We start from the raw sequence: 7,408 nt of genomic DNA, 5'->3' as shown, positions 1-7,408 counted from the left end.
GTTCAATGAAGGAGAGCTCCCTTTTAGTTAATAGCAAAAACAGTATCATCTGAAATATATGAAGGAGGGGTCATATGTGTCTGTGTGGTTCCCTAGTGAAATGTTGGCATGTCCAAATAAATAAATAAATAAATAAAAGACTAAAAACACAGGAAAAGATTGAATCTTGAAAATCACTCTTTTCCTTAAAACATATTTTGGCGGGGGTATCCCCCCTGCACCCCCCATTATGCCCCAAACTTATATATACCAACTCTGAGATCTCCATACCTCAGAGAAAAGGGACTATTGCAAGAAATGGCATCTCAGACTTGGTATACGTAAATCTGATCTTTTGTTCATTCAGTCTCTGTATTTCTGGAGTTGCTCTAGTGCATTCTAACATTTCAAATGGTTACCTGTCTGTGCAGTCTACTGAGGTGAATTGGATTTTTATTAATTGTCGCTGTTTGTCTTCTTAGGTAAATGACCAAGAATTCAGCTGTAAGATTTGTGTTTTATAATTTGTATAGCTCATTGCTGACTAAGATGACAAAGCCCTACTTAGTGAGGAAATGCATTCGACTTGTTTATTGATATTACCCCCACTAAGCAATATTGGTTATGATTAAATTTAGAACCATGAGTGAGAAGGGAATATGTACACAGTCAAAGGATGGCTTAGTCAATAAAATTTGTGTGATTTTCTTTGCCATCATATAATATAAAGTTTCCATTTCATTTTCAGCTATCACAAGTATATATAATTCTCAATCAGAAATTCCCAAATTATTAATTTTCATTTTTACCTGTTGTGACGGACAAATGCAGCCATATAAAATGTGTACCTGATAGCTGACTTGCTTACTGGTAATATAACTATTTTTTTCCTCACATCCATGTATCAAAAGTTGTTCATTGCTAAACTGTTAGCATCTCCTCCAAAAAGTGTAATTATTAACTAGATCTGCCAGCAACTGTGTTCCTGGATCTTAGATCTGACATATTAAATAATTCTGCCTCACCAGTTTTGAATGAGAAATAATTTTATCTACAAATCTAAACTCTTGAAAAAGCAAGCAGCAGAAAACCATTTTTCTCCAGACTGATCAACACTGTGAAAAACACTACCATGCCTATTCTTACTTACTTAAAATAGCATTTACAGAGCTCAGGTTCTCCCATTGCCCATAGAAGACACAGCAGTTATTGAACCCGTAACCCCAGATTTTAAGCTTGCCCTAAATCTCCCCTTAACAGTAATGAAAAGTAAAATCGTATTCTTATCAAAGACTCGCAGTTTAACCCAAAAATCCTGAACTTACAAGTACCACAACAAACATGCAATCAAATAGTATTTAAATCACTGCACAATTTGGCAAATTAAGATCTCATTCTGTGCAAAATGTATGCAGATGACATTTGACCTAAATAATTTAATCAAACTATTGTCAAAAAATTGGTTGAGAAAAATGAACTGTCTACTTTTAGCATTGTTATGTAGCCAGGCCAGGCACACATACTTAAATGGATATGTTTTTTTTTTTTTTTGAACATCACTCAGAAATATTATGGCTGTTAACTGTCCCTAATTTGGTGGAATGTTCCTATTTCAGGCTTGATTTACTGCTGTAAATAATGCTCCTGTTTTTGGTGCTATGTCCCTATTTTCACATTTGATTTCCTCTTCACACAATTTTCTGAATCTCCTTTACCATACATGATTTTTGAAGCAGTCTAGTACACATAAAACCACACTACATGACCATACTCATGGGCACCAATAATTTAAAGAAAGGGTGAAGACATCTTATATTTTCCATTTTCAGAAGCAAATATTTTCTGCAATAGTTTCATTAAAATCTATAGTTTGTTACACTGTTTGATAATGTGACTACTTTTCCATTATTTTGTCACTTTCTGTTTTTTTTATATGTATTTCTGACTATTATCACACATTTCTGCTGGAAACAGGAAGAGTTATGTTCTAGATGGTATTTAAATTTCATGCTAGTTAGATATCCAGATTTTTTGCTGGATGTATTTACTTTTAAGGGCCTTTGTTCCTATTTTCAATGTATGCTGGTTGAAAGGTTTATTGCTCATAGAGCCTAGATCACACAAGACTGTTTAAAGTATTGTCTATAATACAGAGCTGTACAGAACATACACTTTTAAAAAACTTTTTAGGATTGTAAAGATAACAGCTGAGAATTTTGTTTATATTTCTTAAAAGACCAGTATGGGCAGAAATTGAAAAAAAAAACATTCATTTTTATTTTACCACAAAGTTGTACAAATTCCAGACCTAACAACACCACTGCAGCTGCCTATTACTAATTTTACCTTTTTCCTAACCCTGAATGCCCTCATGGGACAAACATGCTGACATAATTTTGTTTCCTTAGAAAGCTATTTCTTGCTCATAATGTACTTCAAGGGTACAACTGATGAGTTTATAATGTGTTTGTCGGATCACAGTCATTTCACTTAAAATGGAAGTACTGAGACTTACTTCCAAGTCTGATAATTCTCAAAATAATATCAACAATTTTCTTTTTTCGCAGAGACGCATATGTGTTTCATATGTTATAGTACCTATGAAAAGTGATTTTAAAAAGGATAAATAACTAACTGAGATACCCTAGTCTTTTGTAAAAGTGATATTTTGTGAGTTTCAGGTTTTGAGTTCCTTCAGTGAGTTAGCCAGAGTGTTATATGATTGACTTCTAAAGCTCAGCTGATATATGAGGTCATTATAAGTGGTTATCAGGTTTATTCACCTTCAGATTACAGTCCCAGAAGGGAAACAATGCAGCTTTATATGACAACACATAGCCAAAGAGTTGTGAATTTTGAGCATGAATATCTTAATGACTTCACTGTATGTTAAATAACAAAAAATCAGCTACCAATGCCTTGATGTGCTTGTTTGCCTTAACAAAATACCTTCAGATGATAGGTGCCATGATGTATTAGCATGGAAGAGACAACCCTAATAAATACATTTGTGAGATTTCATTCAGTCCCAGCACATTGTGAACTGAGGAAGCTAACTAGGATAGAGGTTATACAAAGTGTGATAAAGAGCAAAGTCATACTTTTTCAATATCTGAAAGTATGAGATCATCCTCCAGGGATTGAAATACACTCTGCAGAAAGGAAATGTTGATTTTTTGGGTGCAGTTGTCCTTTAAATATATAAAAACTGAGAAAAGGCAAACAAACTAATAAAAATAAATATTTATTTTTATTTCTTTAAATATATAAACCATAGGCTGTATAAAGTGGTCTGAGTACAAAACAGAAATTCTTATACGACTTTTCCATTTGGTGTTATTATAGGAAAATATTTTCCAAAAAGAATCCACTGAAATCCATTTAAATATTTGTTAAATTGAAACATGCTTTTGTCTCTTAATTTTGGAGGATATTTTTGGGGTTTCTATTTATTTCTTTTTGAGGACTTTTTGGCCTTCTCCTGCTTGTCCATTGATTTTTTTATGGGTTATGATAGGCTAACTTCCCAATGGAACACATTCGTTGACAGTCAAAAGTGTGAGTTTGGCTTAATTAGCAGAAGTCATGATACATTTTATAATGTATATCTATAGCTGTCTGAGGTTAAGTTCTTGAGGCTTCAGTTTCCCCAAGATTCAAAGAAACAAAATGACAGTCATCGTTTTACATGTGAAATCACTGCAGGCACAAGTGTGAACTATATGATACCTTTGTTTTGGGAGAGTTCTCCTTACTTTGAGTGGGTATAAACATGAAGCTGATATAAGTATATAAGTGTAGTCTGTGGGTGCAGGTGGCTTGTCTACCTTGCACAAAACACTTACAGATTAATTTTTCACCCTTTTGAAATTCATGCATTAGTTTTCAGCATTTTGGTTCTTTGGCATTCTGACATTTGACCTTCCATAGTGGAACCATTTTAAAATAAAGTGCACTCTGTTATTTTTTTAAGATTTAATTAAGAAATTATTGTTTATAGCATTTGTTTACCAGTTTTGAGGTTTTTATGCAATATGCATGCTTTATTTTCACTTCTAGTACAGAAACATGTAAATGAGGTTGTATAATGTTTTTACTCCTTGAAGAATTATGAAGGCAGCATTAATATCGACTTTGTGTCTGAATGAGAAATCAGTGGTAAGTACAAAACAGTGCTGTTATATTCATGATCACTTATGATGTATTAAAGTGCCTCTGTGACTTCATAATCCTCCTTTATTGACATAGAGGAATAAACCCCTGACCACCTGTCCACAGAGGCTGAGTTCAATAAGATGGTCAGGCAGGTGCCTTTTGCAGCTGGTGTGGGGAAGATTAGTCAATCATAGCTTGGAATGGAGGACATATGGAGAATAGTTTTAGCACTGCAAGGGATAGCTCTTGGTTGCATGTTTAGCCACCAAGCTGCTTCAGAGGCAACTCTCATTAGATGGAGCATGGGAGCAGACACTTGCCCTGGGGAAAGCAATGTAGACCCCACTGTTACATGGGTCACCCATCCCTCCACCCACGGGGAAGGGTTGAGGCCTATGTAATATGCTATTATTGCCAGGATACCAGTGACAGCACTAACAATGCTCATGACTGCCCGGATGATGTCCTCCTTTGGATGGCTTTCACCTCCCATACTAGAATCAGAAGGCGGAGTTTGATTTGGAGAGGCTTGATGGCTGGCAGACACAGGGAAAATAAACATTTAGAAAAACACACATTTCATTCTAGTATTAATTTCTCATTGTGCATGTTTAAAGGAATATTCTGTACCTGGCCCAACAAGCTAGTAAACGGATTAAAGACAAATAGATAACATCAATCAAGACGTCTGTTCCCTGCGATCCCTAGATCACGGTATAACTTGTCTTCATTATTTTCTATCCAGGCTGCGATGATACCAGCCTCTCAGTTTCCGTGTCAAGTGTAATTACCACTGCTTGCCTTAGTAGATTCAGTTAAGTTCTTAGATGTGCCAATATGAAACTTCTGTAGTCTTAAGGAATTATTTGATAAGGGTGTTTGCTATTATAATGTGCTCAGTGGAGTGCTTTCTTGTGCATATGAGCATCATTTTTGCAAATTACAACCAAACATTTAGATAGTTCAAGAATGTTCTGCATCATCAAAAAAAATGTGTAAGTGTTCTTGCCACAAAAGACACAATTTTCACTTGCAAAGGTTAAGAGACCATCTTACTGTTGTAGCGTTTATTACATTCTGTCTACACTTTGTATTAGCACTGGACCTATGATTACAGTGAAATTAGCTATGTCAAGAATCTTGATCGCAACACCCAGATCTGTTCTGAGTTACAGCACAAAGGCACGAAAATTACAGAACCAACTGATATTGCCAACATCCTGGCAGATAGGCTCACTGCTAACTTTACCCCCCTCTCACTCCCTAAAGGGCCCATATCTATACAGGAAGAATGCAGACTCCCTGTAATCACAACTACGCAGGTAAAAGCTGCACTCTCTAAAGCCAGAAACACAGCATCCATGGGACCGGACAACATCCCAGGCTGCGTTTTACACAAACTTCAGAACGAACTGGCTCCCCACTTAAGCACCATGTTCAATAATAGCCTCGCATCAGGCTTTTTGCCCACTGAATGGTGTACAGCAACAGTTATCCCACTCCACAAAGGGGGAGCCACCACTGATCCTGGGAACTATCGACCTATTAGCCAGACAAGCCTGGTCTGCAAGGCCATGGAACGTATCATCATGCAACTCATAAACAAAGACACTGGTAACCTCCAAACTCTGGATCCCATCCAGTTTGGGTTTGTGAAAGGCAAATCATGCCTCCTGAACCTGATCAACTTCTTTGATGCAGTCACCAAAGCCATAGATGAGGGTAAGGTGGTTCACACAGCCTATCTTGACCTCGCCAAGGCTTTTGACACCATCCCCCATTTTGGAATTATAGCTAAACTCACTAAACTAGGTATAAATCTCTATGTCACAAGATGGGTTGCCAACTGGCTCACTGACAGAACCCACACTGTAAAAGTTGCAGACTCCAAATCTGACCTCAAAGCAGTGACAAGTGGTGTACCACAGGGTTCCGTCCTGGGACCTCTCCTGTTTGGTATCTACTTCTCTGAAGTACAGGCTAACACAGAAGGCCTCTGGCTAATGAAGTTCACAGATGACTGCAAACTAGGAGCCATAGTCAAGTCCCCAAATGATGTGGACATCCTACAGAAGGGCCTCGCTGAGACAGATGCCTGGTGTCAGAGCCATGGCCTCAAGCTCAATGCCAAAAAGTGCAGTGTCATCCCCTTTGGTAAAAACTCTGCACCCATGAACTACCACATAGGCAGCAATCTACTTAACACCAAATGCGTCATAAGAGACCTTGGGACCCAGGTGGACAGTAGTCTCTCCTTTGATAGTCACATCGCAACAGTAGTCAGGAAGTCCGTCTACGTGGCACACCTCATCATAAAAGGGTTTTCATCCAGGAAAAAATAGGTCATTGTTCCCCTCTACTCAGCACTCATTAAACCCATTATAGAGTACAACGCCCCTTTTGGAATGTACCTCACAAGATATCTGCAGCAGCTGGAAAGGCCACAGAAGTACCTCACAAAGAGGATTACTGTCATCAAACAAATGCCCTACACTGACCGCCTCAAAAAACTCCAGCTTTACTCCATAGCATATCGCCTACTCCGAAGTGATCTCTGCCTAACATATAAAGCTATGTCAAACCCAGAGCTGTTGGAAATGTTACACCTAAAGAAATCCCAATCCCTCTGAGCTACACGCTCTAGGGACCTAAACCTTGTCACCACAATAAACAGGACATGCTGGAGGGATAGATTCCTGTCCCAGAGACTTCCCATACTCTGGAACAGGCTACCCATCTATGTCAAGCAAAGTTCTTCATTAGCACTCTTCAAGAAAAATCTTGATGAGTGAATGGGAAATAGGAAATACACCCCGGGGATCACTTCTGTGTCTCTGCTCGACAGTGGCACAGGAAAATAACTTTCTTGGGTGGCGTAAGCCAGGGAACCTTGTTGGCTAGGCTTACATAGGCCCTTGGGCTGACAGCCTAGTACCTACCTATGAACCTATGAAATCTCTTCAATTAAAGTATGTAGCTTATTATCTGCAGGACTACCAACTACACACCTATGTGATATACTCTTACAACAGAAATTAAAAGCATTATTTCTTTATGTTCAGGATGTTCCTCTTTCAAGGTATTATACCTTATGAATGCTATAAACAAACTGAATTATTATGAATGATAACAACAGTACTTTTTTCTAACTGTCACAGAACTTAGCCTTTTTGACAATTACACTTTTGTAGGATAATGTATTCGGGAATTACAAATGTTGGGTATGCTCGAAATATTTGAAAGGTTTTTTACAAAATTTTTCCAGAAAATGATA

General features: G+C 37.6%; 1 protein-coding gene across 1 annotated transcript in view; it reads right to left on the bottom strand.

The window, feature by feature from the left end:
- The window catches only part of LOC122803256 (retinal guanylyl cyclase 2-like), a 665,947-nt gene that overhangs the window by 44,354 nt on the left and 614,185 nt on the right, over window positions 1-7,408 (bottom strand). The gene's annotated exons all lie outside the window — the stretch shown is intronic.

Source organism: Protopterus annectens, chromosome 5.part1 (genome assembly GCF_019279795.1).
Source record: "Protopterus annectens isolate FY-2018-M chromosome 5.part1, PAN1.0, whole genome shotgun sequence".
NCBI classification, from domain to species: Eukaryota; Metazoa; Chordata; order Ceratodontiformes; family Protopteridae; genus Protopterus; species Protopterus annectens.
Note: the sequence above shows the minus strand (reverse complement) of the source record. Positions and strands in the feature narration are given on the sequence as shown.